Source organism: Heloderma suspectum, chromosome 3 (assembly GCF_057233095.1).
Source record: "Heloderma suspectum isolate Gila_16-S chromosome 3, 16-S_ref, whole genome shotgun sequence".
Lineage (NCBI taxonomy): Eukaryota > Metazoa > Chordata > Lepidosauria > Squamata > Helodermatidae > Heloderma > Heloderma suspectum.
In genome coordinates, this window is record NC_139460.1 from 54,167,516 (window position 1) to 54,185,200 (window position 17,685).

Genomic DNA, 17,685 nt, shown 5'->3' on the forward strand with positions numbered 1-17,685 from the left:
CAGATTCATTTGGACATTTTGTGGGAAGGATGCACCCAAAAGTTATTCTTTTCCTTTTCAAAGAATCTGTTGTTCACCTTTAAATAACCTCAAGGGTTTGGGAAACAGGAAGAATCATCAGAAATGCTAAGGTCTATGGAAGAGTATCAGAATCAGGACTATGAAACAGTATCAGAATGAGTAATCAGAAATAGCAGACTATGGAGGAGTATCCCCAGAATTAGTAGCAAGCAGGTCACCAAGATCTACTGTACTTAGGAAAAATGCACAGTAAACATTCTGAGCTCTGCAGTGCTGGGAAGAATATGACTCATTAGACGCAAATCTCTAGGCAATGAGCATTATCTGTTTGTTCTCTGTTTTCATTTATATCTTATAGCTCTGGGTAAATAAATTGTATTTCTGCCTAATGCATGACTCACCGTTTTTTATAAATTAAAGCTAAGTAACAGCAATTTTGTTAGATAGCCAATGTCAAAAGTCTCTCTCCTGCTTCCTTTGAAACTGCAGCTATTTGGTGTAGAAATGATAAGAGAGGAGCCATCCAGTGTTCAAATGTTCCCAATGAAACTAGAAATTCGTGCAAATGACAGAGCTACAAGAGGGGGCGGGGGGGGGGGAAAACCATGTCAGTGAATTGCCACGAGTTGAATAAGGTTAAGTGGAAGAGATGGCCAGTCGGGGTCTTTTTTCTGAACTATTTAGCAGCATGGTTCAGATAAACATGAAGTTTTTGTTAAAACATGGAGCAGAACAGCATTCCAGTAAAGTCCATTTTTTCTGTAGTCACAGCAGGACTCACCTTCTTTCTTAAATATGTTTTTCTTCTTCCTTTGGGAGATGGGAAAGGCAAGTAATGAAAGCCCCTTTTGAAAATGATGCCTGCTGTGCTGACATCTTACTGCTTTGATTATAGTAGAGTAACTAACAAACTAGTCCAGTTTAGAGATGAGTTGCAACCAAGGAACCACCATGCCAAATACTGAGTTTGGTATTCAGAATATAATCATCCTCCCCCAAAATATGTGTATATCTTCCTGCTTCCTTAGAGCTGATTTGTTGTTGCCAGAAGCATCATAGGTCCCCTGTCTGCTTTCATACAGAAGCTTTTAAGGCCCATTTCTGTGGGGTGATGCTGAAGTAAAGGCAGCAGGATGGGACCCCAAAGGAAACACAATTAAAGAAATTTTATTGATATGAACACAGCTAGTTAAAATGCAACTTCTTCAAAAAGTTCTCCCCTTTTTGGATTCTAAACTAGTTCCACATTGGTGGTTTTGAACAGTTTGAAACGCTTTTATGTACTATTGGGATCTTTTCCGATTACCATTTCCATGTGATACATAGCACTGTTCAAAAAGAAAGGATAAGATTTTTTATATATTGTTGTTGTTCAGTCGTTCAGTCGTGTCCGACTCTTCGTGACCCCATGGACCATAGCACGCCAGGCCTTCCTGTCCTGCGCTGTCTCCTGGAGCGTGCTCAAGTTCATATTCATTGCATCCGTGATGCTATCTAGCCATCTCATCCTCTGCCGTCCCCTTCTCCTTTGGTCTTCAGTCTTTCCCAGCATCAGGGTCTTTTCCAGGGAGTTTTCTCTTCGCATTAGGTGGCCAAAATATTGGAGCTTCAGCTTCACTATCTGTCCTTCCAATGAGCACTCAGGGTTGATTTCCTTTAGGATGGACTGATTTGACCTCCTTGCAGTCCAGGGGACTCGTAAGAGTCTTCTCCAGCACCACAGTTCGAAAGCATCAATTCTTCGGCGCCCAGCCTTCCTTATAGTCCAGCTCTCACAGCCATACATTACTACTGGGAAAACCATAGCTTTGATTAGACGGACCTTTGTCGGCAAGGTGATGTCTCTGCTTCTTACTATGCTGTCTAGGTTTGCCATAGCTTTCCTCCCAAGGAGCAAGCGTCTTTTTATTTCATGGCTACAGTCACCGTCTGCGGTGATCTTGGAGCCCAAGAAAGTAAAATCTGTCACTGCTTCCATTTCTTCCCCTTCTATATGCCAGGAAGTGATAGGGCCAGATGACATGATCTTAGTTTTTTTAATGTTGAGTTTCAAACCAGCTTTTGCACTCTCCTCTTTCACCCTCAACAAGAGGCTCTTGAGATCCTCTTCGCTTTCTGCCATTAGGGTGGTATCGTCTGCATATCGGAGGTTGTTGATAATTCTCCCGGCAATCTTAATTCCGACCTGTGATTCATCCAACCCGGCATTTCTCATGATGTACTCTGCATATAAGTTAAATAAGCAGGGTGACAATATGCAGCCTTGTCGTACTCCTTTCCCAATTTTGAACCAATCAGTTGTTCCATGTCTGGTTCTTACTGCTTTTCTGAGAGAGATGTTTTTATATTTAAGAAGGATGCCAAGGAGAGGTATCTTTACAGTCTGTACTGCAGGCTCATTCCAGATTCCATACACTACAACTGTCCCTATTTTCTGGTTCCTGTGCTGTCCCTTTTCTTAGATTTTAGTGGTGCCTTGTTAAATATCTCTAGTGCAAGTTACTGGAGTTGTGAGTCTCTATAGTGGGCTCACATGTCCCTCCATGTGCAGAGAAGGTTGTGGGGCCATGCAGGCTAGGCCCAACCACCACCATCACAACACATCACCACCACACTCCCTAATGAATGCACGTTTGACATTCATTGGAAGGAGTTGCATGTACAGGTGATTGGCCAGGGTCCCTCCTCACATGGAGGAGCTCTCTGTGCCTACATCTGTAGGCACAGAGGTCTCTTTCTGATGAAAGTCAAATGGACATTTATCAAGGAGCTTGGTGGTGGTGCATGGCGACAGTGAGGCTAGCCCATGTGACCCCCTCCATATGTTCATTCAGTGTGTGGAGGCAGTTGCATACCCCACACATAAGTTAAATCTCTAAGCACCAAACTAGATGTGAGCCCATTCATGCAATTATCAATTGTGTGAAGGGTTGTTTAGAAAAGTAAATAGCAGACACTGGGGTCCTGATCTGCCCCAGTACCCTGGCAAGGAGGCAAAGGGGGATTTCACCTTTTGTCCCATCCTGCAATCCAGACAAGATAAGGCCTCCAGTGGCTGCTATTGACATTGGAAGCAGTGATGCTGAAGAATTTCTAGATTAGTCGTCTCATTGGTCAAACCTTGTATGTTCATAATGCTCACATTTATAGGGTGCTTGGATCACTGTCTTATGAATTCATTATTAATTTTGAAATAGATTCAGAGCTTTGGAGCTTTCACAGTCTGCATCTAAACTACAGCATTTCTGCACATGTGCTGAGTTGGGTGGTTTAACCCTTTTTCTACATTACATAGGAAGGCCGCATGGAAGCAACTAATCAAGAAGGGGTACAGAATGTAGTGGTGCATGATGCATTATGCAATTGCAGACTACAGCTCCCAAGTTGCAGTTTGATATTTCACATGCACAAAAACTCATATACACTGAACAAGGTCTTGAATTAAAGGAGAACTGTTATCTGAGACTACGTGGATGAAGTTGTTACTTTCTGAGCAAATAACAAACTCATCTGGGGTACTCTTGCCATCAGGAAACTTCCATTGCCATAAATGGGAGCTTTCTTTCTAATGCAAATTGGAGGTATGTGTGTGGGCATCCAGATCAGGGCTGTAGTGGAAAGGTAAATGGTTAAAACACTCTCCCTTCCCACCCATCCCAAAGTCACAATGCATAAGGCAACTTATCTTCTATCTCCTGTATTCACATCTGGGGTTTTGCCCTTTAATTGATAGGTTCCTAATGCACTCTCATCTGAGTTGTGCCTAATTCTAAAACAAATCAGAGTAAAACAAGGGTGAGGGACATGTGGCCCTCTTGATGTTTTGTTTTTTTTAATTAATTTTTTATTGTGAAATTTCAACAAAACAAAAAAGAAGAAAAGAAAAAAATGTAGCTACATACATTTGAATATATCAGTTTCAATGTGGGCATATGAAATGAATATATATATATATATTCATTTATTTATATATATATATATATATATATATATATATATATGAAAGATGAAAGTACGGCTTTCTAAGAATTATACATAAACTTCAACAAAAGCAGATCAAATATCCAAATAAGCATCCATTCACAGGTGGTGTCTATACACCACCCGCTCAATTGTTGAAAGCCTTCTCAGGTCTTCAATCCATTGCATTATAGAAAGTGAGTACCCATCCAATGTTGTAATATCAGTCTTTTACCTGTCAAAAGGGCAGGGAGAATCCATTTGTACTGACTGTGAGTTAACTTCCAGGAAGTAGGTACAGCACTTATGTGTGCAGCAGTAAAAAGTTTATCCATATAATAACCTCCTCCCAAAAAGAGGCAACTATTGGGCATTGCCAAAACTTATGGTTAAAAGAAGCATTAGCTGTGTTACACCTTCAGCAATTAGCCAACTTAGACAAACCCTCATTAAAGAGATGTTGTGGCATCCAATAGATACAGGACAAGAGTTTCTGCTGAATAAGGCATAACCTAAGAACCATACAGTAGATACTTCAGATACAGATGATAAACCAGCAATCCATTGATTAGGCAAAATGGAACAATCCAATTCCCTATTCCATTCCTGCTTAAAACCCTGCATATCATATTTATTCACCAATAATAAGTATTTATAAACATGGATCATGGGGTGATAGAACTGATTGTCCTCAATGTAGGGATGTACGAAAGTCATTTACCTTTCGAAGGGTGACATTCGTGGGGGGGGGGAGGCGCTCCGTCCCTCTCCCTGAAATTCTGGCCGGGGTGGGAGACGCTCCATCCTTCCCCCCTGAATCCTGGCCAGCTGGCTCCGCTCTGCAGGAATTCTGCAGAGCCGCCGGCCGGCTCCGCCAGCGGCCGGACATCCGGCTGCTGGCTATCAGGGACGCAAATGGCAGCGGCCATAGCCGCCACCGTTTGCGTCCCTGCAGTCAGCCGTGATAGACTACGTAAATGTTTACGTAGCCTATCACGGCTGATTTAAAAGAAAAAAAATGCGCGTACGCAAATGGTGGCGCCCATGGGCGCCGCCATTTGCATTCCTTATTTTGGCACGTCTTAGTCTACGTAAACATTTACGTAGACTAAGACGGCGAAAATAAGGGGAACGCAAATAGTGTAGCATCTACGCTATTTGCGTTCCACTTATTTTTGCCTTCTTTGTCTACGTAAATGTTTACGTAGACTAAGATGTGCCAAAATAAGGAACGCAAATGGTGGCACCCATGGGCGCCGCCATTTGCGTACGCGCGTTTTTTTCTTTTTCTTTTAAATCAGCCTTGATAGGCTACATAAACATTTACGTAGCCTATCACAGTGTTTTTTAAAAATCTAGCCGTGATAGGCTACGTAAATCTTTACGTAGCCTATCACGTTTTTTGTTGTTGTTGTTTTTTAACTGGAAATGGCAGCGGCGGCAGCCGGTCAGAAGACCGGCTGCCGCCGCCGCCACACCACTGCCGGAGCCGCCGCCGCCAGGAAGATCCGCCCAAGGTAAGTCCCGTCCCGGGGGGGCAGACCATTCTGCCACCAATTTCGGGGGGCCAAATGTGCTGGCATTTGGCCTCACCGAGATTCGTGGCGGAATTCTCTGACATCCCTATCAATAATTGCTTCCAATAGCAAAGGAGACTCTGAAGCTGTAAAAGCAGCAGGGCCAAACCTAGTCTAGCAAATGTTGCAATTGGAACTATTCCCGTTCACCCATTGCAAGTCATATTTGTCATGCAAAGCAAGAATGACAAAAACTCAGCAGCAGCAGTACCCACTAGTTAATCCAACATAACAATCAATCTGTCTGTCAAAGTCCACCACATAAGCATTTTCTTACCAATTTTTAAATCTGGGATTCCCCATAGAGTCAATTTAGCATGAGAAAATGGATGAAAATGTAATTTGCATGACAGTATATGCCACATGTCTCTAACAGCCGTAACTGTGGGAGGAACCCTATCCATTTTAATATACTGAGAACTTAATTAGGGATGTCAGAGAATTCTGCCACGGATCTTGGTAAGGCCGAATGCCAGTGCATTCAGCCCCCCGAAATCCATGGTGGAATGAAGCCCCTCACCCCCTGCACCCCACGAAAGGTGCACGAAACGGAGCACTTACCTGCTGCCGTCTGCGCTGACTTGCAAATGGCAGCCGAGTCTGCGGCCGCCATTCACTTCCTCATTATAGCCGTGATAAGCTATGTAAATAATTACGTAGCCTATCACGGCTAACGCAGGGACGCCATTTGCATCCCTGCGGAGGCTGGAATAGGCTACATAAGTATTTACATAGCCTACCACAGCAAAAAAAAAACAGCAAATGCAAATGGTGGCGGCTACAGCAGCCGCCATTTGCGTTCCCTTTTTTTTGCCGTTTTAGCCTATGTAAATATTTACACAGACTTCTACGGCAAAAAAAAAAAGGGAACACAAATGGCGGCCACTATGCCATTTGCGTTCCTTTTTTTTTTTTTGCCATATGGCAGTAACATATGGCTGAGAGAGCTGGACTATAAGGAAGGCTGAGCGCCAAAGCATTGATGCTTTTGAACTGTGGTGCTGGAGAAGACTCTTACGAGTCCCCTGGACTGCAAGGAGGTCAAATCAGTCCATCCTAAAGGAAATCAACCCTGACTGCTCATTGGAAGGACAGATACTGAAGCTGAAGCTCAAATATTTTGGCCATCTAATGCGAAGAGAAAACTCCCTGGAAAAGACCCTGATGCTGGGAAAGACTGAAGGCAAAAGGAGAAGGGGATGGCAGAGGATGAGATGGCTAGATAGCATCACTGATGCAATGAATATGGACTTGAGCACCCTCCAGGAAAGAGTGCAGGACAGGAAGGCCTGGCGTGCTATGGTCCATGGGGTCACGAAGAGTCGGACACAGCTGAACGACTGAACAACAACAACAAAATATTTACATAGGCTAAAACGGCAAAAAAAGGGGAACACTAATGGCGGCCCCATAGCCACCATTTGCATTCGCTGTTGTTGTTGTTGTTTTGCCGTGATAGGCTATGTAAATACTTACGTAGCCTATCACGGAAAAATACAGGGACGCAAATGGCGGCAGCTACAGCAGCCGCCATTTGTGTCCTTGCAGGCTGCCCAGCGGCTGGATGTCTGGTTCTGGGCAGCCCTGGGCAGCCCTGGCCGGCGGCTCCACAGAATCTCAGTGGAGCAGAGCCAGCCGTAGAGAATTTTGGGGGAAGGGACAGAATGCCTCCCCCCCACCGTGAATGTCACCCTTTGAAAAGGTAAGTGACTTTCGTACATCCCTAAACTTAATGCTATCCATTTAGAGAGAGGATCCAGACAAGATTCCAAAACTTCAGCTAGTGGGCAGTATAAAATGTAATAAATAAATAAACTGATCAAGGTGAAAAATCTGATCTCAGTGGAAAAGACCACAATTTAGTTGTTGTTGTTCAGTCGTTCAGTCGTGTCCGACTCTTCGTGACCCCATGGACCATAGCACGCCAGGCCTTCCTGTCCTGCGTTCTCTCCCGGAGCGTGCTCAAGTTCATATTCATTGCATCCGTGATGCTATCTAGCCATCTCATCCTCTGCCGTCCCCTTCTCCTTTGGCCTTCAGTCTTTCCCAGCATCAGGGTCTTTTCCAGGGAGTTTTCTCTTCGCATTAGGTGGCCAAAATATTGGAGCTTCAGCTTCATTATCTGTCCTTCCAATGAGCAGTCAGGGTTGATTTCCTTTAGGATGGACTGATTTGACCTCCTTGCAGTCCAGGGGACTCGTAAGAGTCTTCTCCAGCACCACAGTTCGAAAGCATCAATTCTTCGGCGCTCAGCCTTCTTTATAGTCCAGCTCTCACAGCCATACATTACTACTGGGAAAACCATAGCTTTGATTAGACGGACCTTTGTTGGCAAGGTGATGTCTCTGCTTCTTACTATGCTGTCTAGGTTTGCCATAGCTTTCCTCCCAAGGAGCAAGCGTCTTTTAATTTCATGGCTACAGTCACCATCTGCGGTGATCTTGGAGCCCAAGAAAGTAAAATCTGTCACTGCTTCCATTTCTTCCCCTTCTATATGCCAGAAAGTGATAGGGCCAGATGACATGATCTTAGTTTTTTTAATGTTGAGTTTCAAACCAGCTTTTGCATTCTCCTCTTTCACCCTCAACAAGAGGCTCTTGAGATCCTCTTCGCTTTCTGCCATTAGGGTGGTATCGTCTGCATATCGGAGGTTGTTGATAATTCTCCCGGCAATCTTAATTCCGACCTCTGATTCATCCAACCCGGCATTTCTCATGATGTACTCTGCATATAAGTTAAATAAGCAGGGTGACAATATGCAGCCTTGTCGTACTCCTTTCCCAATTTTGAACCAATCGGTTGTTCCATCTCTGGTTCTTACTGTTGCTTCTTGACCCTCGTACAGGTTTCTCAGGAGACAGGTAAGGTGGTCTGGTACTCCCATCACTTTAAGAATTTGCCACAGTTTGTTGTGATCCACACAATCAAAGGCTTTAGCGTAGTCAATGAAGCAGAAATAGACGTTTTTCTGGAATTCTCTTGCTTTCTCCATGATGCAGCGAATGTTGGCGATTTGATCTCTAGTTCCTCTGCCTCTTCGAAACCCAGCTTGTACTTCCGGTAGTTCTCGGTTCGCATACTGCTGAAGCCTAGCTTGTAGGATTTTGATCATCACCTTGCTGGCATGTGAAATGAGCGCAATTGTGCGGTAGTTTGAACACTCTTTGGCGTTGCCCTTCTTTGGAATTGGAATGTAAACTGACCTTTTCCAGTCTTGTGGCCACTGTTGAGTGTTCCAGATTTGTTAGCATATTGAATGCAGCACTTTAACAGCATCATCTTTTAGGATTTTAAATAGCTCAGCTGGAATACTGTCATCTCTGCTAGCTTTGTTGTTACTAATGCTTCCTAAGGCCCACTTGACTTCACTCTCTAGGATGTCCGGCTCAAGTTCAGTGACCGCACTATCATGGCTATCAGGGACATTCAGATCTTTCCTGTATAGTTCTTCTGTGTATTCTTGCCACCTCTTCTTAATCTCATCTGCTTCTGTTAGGTCCCTGCCTTCTTTGTCCTTTATCATGCCCGTCTTTGCACAAAACGTTCCCTTGAGATCTCCAGTTTTCTTGAAGAGATCTCTAGTCTTTCCCATTCTGTTGTTTTCCTCGATTTCTTTGCATTGTTCATTTAAGAAGGCCTTCTTGTCTCTCCTTGCTATTCTCTGGAACTCTGCATTCAGTTGGGTATATCTTCCCCTTTCTCCCTTGCTTTTCGCTTCCCTTCTTTCGTGAGCTACTTGTAAAGCCTCATCAGACAGCCACTTGGCTTTCTTGCATTTCTTTTTCTTTGGGACGGATTTCGTTGCTGCCTCCTGAACAATGTGACGGACCTCCGTCCATAGTTCCTCAGGCACTCTGTCTATCAGGTCTAATCCCTGAAATCTATTCCTCACCTCCACTGTATATTCATCAGGGATATGATTTAGGTCATACCTGAACGGTTTAGTGGCTTTCCCGACGTTCTTCAATTTAAGCCGAAATTTTGCAAGAAGCAGCTCATGATCTGTGCCACAGTCAGCTCCAGGTCTTGTTTTTACTGACTGTATGGAGCTTCTCCATCTTTGGCTGCAAAGGACATAATCCATCTGATTTTGATATTGACCATCTGGTGACGTCCATGTGTAGAGTCGCCTCTTGTGCTGTTGGAAAAGAGTGTTTGCTATGATCAGCATGTTCTCTTGGCAAAACTCTATTAGCTTTTGTCCTGCTTCATTTTGTACACCAAGGCCATGCCTGCCTGTTATCCCAGTGATTTCTTGACTTCCTACTTTATCATTCCAATCCCCTATGATAAAGAGGACATCTTTTTTTGGTGTTAGTTCTAGAAGGTGTTGTAGGTCTTCATCGAACCGATCAACCTCAGCTTCTTCGGCCTCAGTGGTTGGGGCATAGACTTGAATTACTGTGATGTTGAATGGTTTGCCTTGGATTCGTACTGAGATCATTCTATCATTTTTAAGATTGTACCCCAGTACTGCTTTTCCCACCCTTTTGTTGACTATGAGTGCTACTCCATTTCTTCTAAGGGATTCTTGCCCACAATAGTAGATATGATGGTCACCTGAATTAAATTCGCCCATGCCTGTCCATTTTAGTTCGCTAATTCCCAAGATGTCGATGTTCAATCTTGCCATCTCATGTTTGACCACCTCCAGCTTACCTTGATTCATTGATCTGACATTCCAGGTTCCTAAACAATATTGTTCTTTACAGCATCGGATTTTCTTTTCACCGCCAGACACATCCACAGCTGAGTGTCCTTTCGGGTTTGGCCCAGCCGCTTCACTCTTTCTGGCGCTACTTGGAAATACCCTCTGCTCTTCCCCAGTAGCATATTGGACACCTTCCGACCTGAGGGGCTCATCTTCCGGCGTCATCTCTTTTAGCCTTGTGATACGTTCCATGGGGTTTTCTTGGCAAGAATACTGGAGTGGGTTGCCATTTCCTTCTCCAGTGGACCACATTTTGTCAGAACTCTCTGCCATGACCTGTCCGTCTTGGGTGGCCCTGCACGGCATAGCTTATGGCTTCACTGAGTTACGCAAGCCCCTTCGCCACAACAAGGCAGTGGTCAGGTCAACAAATAGGCCTGAAGATATAAAGCAAGATCTGGAAAGCCAAACCCACCTTCTTTCATTGGAATTTGCATCCTTTTCAAGGATATTCATAGTGGGGAGAAACTTCTCAAAAATTTATGAAACAAAGCATTGAGTTTTTGAAAATATTTGAAAATATTTATTTGAAAATATTTGAAAATATTTATCTTTATAGATAAAGGAATCCTACATATAAAATAAACAATCCAAGGTAAAGTATTCATTTTGAATGTATTTACCTTATTCCACAAATTCAACTTTAAAACTGCCTATCTAAATCCTGTGAGATCTCATCAATCAACTTATTCAAACTGAGCTTGATCATTTGAGGAATGTCTCTGGCAATAAGTATTCTGCAAAAAAGTAATAACATCGAGGCACCATCAAATTGCCAATTAGCTAATGCACTATGAGATACAGTAACTCCAATCTGCATCAGTTCAGACTTTGACCAGTTAACTGAATAGCCAGACAAATTACCAAAAGTATTCATCAACTGCATCAAAGCCAGAACAGACGACTGAAGTTTTGGGATAAGCACTAAAGGATCATCAGCATAAAAAATAATGTTAAATTCTAAACCACCATGCACAAAACCATAAATGCTACTATTCTGTCTAATAGCACAAGCCAAAGTTCCAAACATAAATCAAATATCAAAGGAAGGAGAAAGTGGACATCCCTGTCTGGTACCTCTTCCACGTGAAAAAGCTGTCAGTAAACACAAAAGCAGCTGATTCTTAGAAATGGGCAGTCTGTTTCCTAACTATGAAACATTGGGAAACATTTTTTACAAACAATACAATTTCTCTTTCCTACATCTGCAAGGTGTCCTCTCTAATCAGGAGGGCAAGATTTCTTCAGGATTGATTCTTTGCATGTTTAATTATTTTTAACTTTTGCCTGCCTTGAAGTTCTTTAAATATATGAAACTTTGATTGATTTGGTAATGCCAGGTCTACCTGAAGCTGTTGAGTAATCTCTTCTGTTTATGCCATGGCTGCCAGTATTAGGGAGAGTGCATGGCCTGCCCTACCACTGAGTAGCCTGGTATCATTCGTGAGCGACAGCTTCCTCTCAGCTCCAGGTTATCTGAAAGAAGTGTGGAGCCAAGCATCTTTTGCAGACTTCTAAAAATTCATATTTTCATCATCTATTAATATTTATCTATTAATTATATTTATATACCACCTGTCCACAAATTCAACAATTCACTTAAAATATATATAAAACATAAAAGCAATACAAACATATTATCATGTCAAAACAACATTAATATTTATTTATTATTTTAATATGGTAATCCTTACAAGAGAGGTTTCAAAAGAGGATATACCCTTTAACTGTCTCATTTTTTGCCATTGATTAACATTTGCAACTTTCAACCAGAGCAATTTTCCAATTGTGTGTGTGTGTGTGTGTGTGTGTGTGTATACATACACTTATACATATACAACTGTCAGAATTAGGGGATGAGAAGTTCAGCGCTCAAAGCAGTCAATGATCATCTTTTAAATTAAGCACTACATACATTTCTTTCAGATCACTTAAACTTTGGAAAGGAAGAATATCTGCAGCCTTTGTTGCAGTGTATTAACTGCAGTGCTATTTAATAAGTTGCATTTGCCCCTAAAGACTCCCAAAAAATCAAAATAAAAACCCAATATTAAAGTAAAGCATCTTGAAATCAAAATAACTTTTGCCTACAAGGAAGGCTTTAAAGTTTATATCCGGTCACATCCAACATGAAGAATAAGAGCTGATGGATGTCAGCACCAGTAACAGCATCGATATTTTGGGATTAACCTGGCTTCTCTGCAGCTATCCTAGCACCAGGGATTATCAGCTTTCAAGGTTGCTGTAATGTCACACAAGTTCATAGTTGCTGAATATGACAGATGATGCTTCTATCCTCCTTTTCATTTCAAAATTCAAGAGAATGATGAAAATGCCATAAACTCTCAACTTCATAGTTATCCTCAGCTGAGAACACTGGGAACAGGTAGAGGAGGAGGGGTGGCCAGGGGAATGTCATTTTCATGGGGCTCGGAGCTTGAGCTAGAAACCTCAATTTGCAGCTACAGAAGAGAATAAGGGTGTGCAACATTGGCCTCTGCAATTGGCAGTCCATACGAAATCTCTGGTTTGGTCAGACCTGGCGTCAATTTTATGGGCCTGGCCTTCTGTCCAGTGCTGCCAGATCAAAGAGAATTCTCATATCTATATGAGAACCAATGAACTCAGTATGAACTTGTATACATAAATTCATAAGCATTCAGGATTTGGGCAGGGTCACTAGTGGGGTCAGCAAGAATGTGAGCGTTAGGATATGGTGGAAGGCAGGTTTCCTCTGCTTTACTCCTGCTGTTGCCTAAAACGAGGGTAGTTGTTGTGAAAAGAAAAGTTACACGTGCATCTATCCCCTCCCTGCCCTGCCCACCCTGCCAAGAGCAGCACCTATAGCAAAAGAATATAAGGCAAGGGGCCTCCTTTCCAGCTTGTGTAGATCAGGAGTGTTGAACCTCTCTCAGCCTGAGGGCCAAATTCCATTACAGAAAAGCTTTCGGGGGTCACATTCCAGTGGTGGGTGGGGCCAAACAAGACCCTCTTGACTTATTTTGGCACCCCATGCCAGGAGATCTGGGGGAGCCTGGGCCCTCAGAGGAGATCACCATTAATCCATCCCTGCAGAAGGAGGAGCGTTCTACCTCTGAGGCAGAGACTGAGCAACCACCAAGCCCTTGAGAGTGTTGCCATCTCATGAGGCAGGCCGATAGGGCTCCTCTGAGAAGGAGAGCTTGATTACAAAGGAGGGTACTTTCTCTTCTTCTGCGTGGACCCTCTTCCCTGGGTGGGGCTCAGAAAGCTCTGGTTATATAAGCCTTCAGTTTTAGCTTAGCCAGTGCTTGAACAACATTGGTCATTAGTACCTGTGCATTGTACCTTGCTTTCTGAACCCCGCCTAGTGATTCTGTGCTACTGACCCTTGGACTCCAGTCTGACACTGCTGCTGGACTGTGTATGGTAACTTAGAGCTTAACTGTGCTTTGACCTTTGCTTGTACCTGGAGTGCTCCTGACCTTGCCTGATCCCATACTGGACTGGAACTTTTGTGCGTGACCATTTGCCTACTTTGTTGCCTTGCCTTTTGGCTTGCCCCATAACGTGCTCTAATGCTGAGTCTGATTCACCCATAGCAGGACAGAGGGATTCTCAGAGTTAGACATCAGGCAGGTGGGGCTCCAGAGTGTTGTGCCAGGCATTCTCCAGAAAGAGAGTGCCCAATGAAGCTCTCCAGAGTGCTGGGTAGGCCGATGCTGCACTCCGAGAAACTTGTAGAGCTAGGTGTTGTCCGCTGTTCCATGTATGGTCCTCCTGGCAGCACAGGGCTGTGCAGCTGCAGCTCCCAGCACTGGCCAGGAGGACCCAGAATGCTGTTGCTGCTGCCCACCACCACCTTCAGGGAGTCATTTGCTACACCTAGAATTTGGCACCCAAGGCAGTCACCCTGTTTGCCCCCACCTGCCTGCCCACCCCCCAACACAGGCCCAAACAGGCTTATTTCAGCTGAAAGCTCTTGCTGTCAGTAACTCAGCCTTAGGAGATGCATTTCAACCTTTTAAGAATGTGAAAGAAACTGTACAAAAGCTGGGAAGCCACCAAAGGATGGGTGGTTGGGAAAAGGGGGTGGGGCCAGGGAAAGGGGTCATGGCCATCTTGAGAGCCCAAGAGGACCAGATTTCACCCCCATACCTGAGGTTCTGCACCCTTGGTGTAGGTGAACCGTGAGCTGCTTCTCTCCTCTAGCAATTCAATTGTGAAAGTGGAATGGGGAAATGTGGCATTGTTTTTTTCAAGAGAACAGAAGGGGTGGGAACCTTACAACCCATTTTAGTAGTTAGGTGTGAGGGACAGCAGATATACCCAGAGGTTATTTCTGCTTGAAGAGAGAATCATTGAGAAGCATGGCAGCCATAGTGCTCCCAGGTACATTCCTGAGGTGATAGTTTCTGGTGTTATTACAAGAAGAAAAGGGGGTGGGGTTATAGGCTGACCATACATACCGTTTTAAATGGGACAGTACCATTTTTTTTTCATATTTCCTGACCGTCCCGTTGTTTTAATATAAATGTCAATTTTGTCCCATTTCTAATTTTTTGTAAAAAACTGAACGCGTTTATCATAAGGCTCTATGCTAATCAATGCATACGGTGAAACTGCTAGTGTGACGAAAGAGGAAGTTCCATTTACTTTATCCAGTCAGGGCCAGGTTTCTTGAGCTGGCAACGATTACACTCCACCCCCTAGCTTGTCTGCAGTGGCGGGGGATTCAAGAGGCAGTTGCTAAGCCCCATTCAGCGTGTGGGAGCCAGGAGGGTGAGTCTTACTGTTATTTCTACCATCATTCCGTCCATAGAGATTCTTTCTGCCCTACATTCAGTTTGGTTCGGACTTTTCAGACTCATATTTCGGTTCAACAGGCTGTTAGCTATTTTTTTATTACAGTGGAATATTACATAACCCCGTCTCATTTTTGTCATCCCAATATCCCATTTTTGTCTCAAGGAAATATTAGGGATGTTAGAGAATTCCGCCACGGATCCCAGGGAGGCCAAATTCCAGTGAATTCAGCCCCCCGGAATCCATGGCGGAACGGAGCAACCTGCCCCACCACCCCGCAAAAGGCCCACGAAATGGAGCCTACCTGGCTGTGGCTCCGGTGGCAGCACCGGCGGCTTAGGCGGCAGCAGCGGCTCCAGCTGCTGCCGGGCTGTGGCCACAAATGGCAGCCGCTACGCCGGCCACCATGTGTATCCCTGGCAAGCTGTGATAGGCTACTTAAGTATCTATGTAGCCTATCACGGCTCAGGGCAGGGACGCAAATGGCCTAGTTGCCGCCGTTTGCATGCATGCCTTTAGCCATGATAGGCTACATATATATTTACGTAGCCTATCACGGCAAAAGATAGGGGTGCAAATGGCGTAGCGGCCACCATTTGCACCCCTGTCTTTTGCCGTGATAGGCTACATAAATATATACGTAGCCTATCACGGCAATAGGAAGGAACGCAAATGGCAGCCACTGTAGCCGCCGCCATTTGCGTCCGTGTCTTTAGCCGTGATAGGCTATGTATATATTTACTTAGCCTATCATGGCTAAAGACACACACGCAAATGGCGGTGGCTACGGTGGCCGCCATTTGCGTCCCTGTGCAGCCCAGCGGCCGGATGTCTGGCTGCGGGCGGCCCAGGCCGGTGGCTCTGAGTAGTCACTGTGGAGCGGAGCCAGCCGGGGAGGATTCCAGGGGGAGGGACGGAGCCCTCCAGCGGATGCCGCCACCGGAACAAGGTAAGGGATTTGTACATCCCTAGGAAATATGGTCAGCCTAGGTTTGAAGGATACAGGTAGAGACCGTTTGGATCTGCCCTGAAAGAGTTCTGAACAAAATAGCAATGAGGATTCCAAACTGATAATAAGGCAACAGTTCTTCTAGCTTGGCAATATGTTCTGCTCACTGTTCTTCAGGTTCCAGCTTAAACCACTGACTTCAAGAACCCTGACCAGAATGGTCTGAAATCGGTTTCAGCCACTCATGGCCCAATAATTACAACCAAGTGTGGTACTTACAATATTTTCTGCTATGTGGGGAATGTAAAAAACACCATTTGCAGAGAATAATCTTCCTGAGACTAATGTGGTAAGAATTGTATTCTCTTCTAAACCTCATTTAGTCAGTTAGGCTCTACACAGGTACTAGGGGTGGATGACCATGCGATGTTTGAGCTCACTGGGGTTCTCTGAATTCCTCCTCAAAGCTTGGTTTGTGTCTTTTTTCTATTGGGGAAAAATGTGCATTTCCCCCATTGGCTAAAGTGTGAAAATGTGGATTTGAGGCTTAATGCACATTTGTGTGAGGCTGCACTTTCAAACATGGATGCACATTCAGGAACTTGTGAAAAGTTTCCACGAATCACATTCCTGATTGTGTTCACATTTGGGGTTGCGAACATGGCATGTTCATATGATTTGCAAACAGGAATGAATTCTCATACATCGCCTGGTATTGGGAACATAACAGAATGATAATGGCGTAACATACAGTTTGTGGCAGGGCTCTGAACCCAGGCCTGCAGCAGGGATTCTCCTAGTCCAGCCTTCTCCAACCTGGTATCATCCAGATGTTGTGGACTACAATTCCCACCATTCCTGACTATTGTCTGTGCTTACTGGGGATGATGGGAGTTGAAGTCCAAAACATCTGGAAGGTGCCAGGTTAGGGAAGGCTGTCCTAGTCCAAGGGAAGAGAGGGAAGGGAACGTATGTAGGCTAGGCTGTACTTAGGATGGCAGTGCCTTGTTAATTCACTGTCACTGAATACATACAACAGAAATATGAATACTTCAGCCTCGTAACAGCTAGCCTGTGAAATACAAGTGATTTCAAGTGTTGTGTCACAACTAGGGATATCAGAATTCCGCTATGGACTCCAATGAGGCTGGATTCTTTTGAAGTTCCTCTGGATTCCGTGGCGGAATGGATCCCTTACCTCCGCTGCCTTCCTTGAACCATCTGGAGCCGGATCCTCCATGTGGCAACTCCGCGGAGCCGCCAGTCGGCTCCGTATGGCCAGCAATTTGGCCGCCGTATTGCTGGCTGAGGGCTCACTCAGGACGCAAATGGTGTCCACTACACCATTTGCGACCATAAAGGTCTTAGATTAAGCTAAATGCAGCCATTTATGGCTACATTTAGCTGAATCTAAGACCTTTATGGCTGCAAATGGCGTAGCGGACGCCATTTGCATCCAGAGACATAGCCTCAGCCAGCGATATGGTAATGGTGGCTGTATCGCTGGCACTCCAGAGCTGGCCGGCTGCTCTGTGAAATAGCTGCAGAGCGGAGCCAGCCAGCTAGGATTCCGGGGAGAGGAACGGATCGCCCACTCCCAAGGGCAGATTCCCAGCTGGAACGACAGGTAGTCACAACTAGGGATGTATGGATTTTATAAAATCTGTTCCATCTGCTTTTTG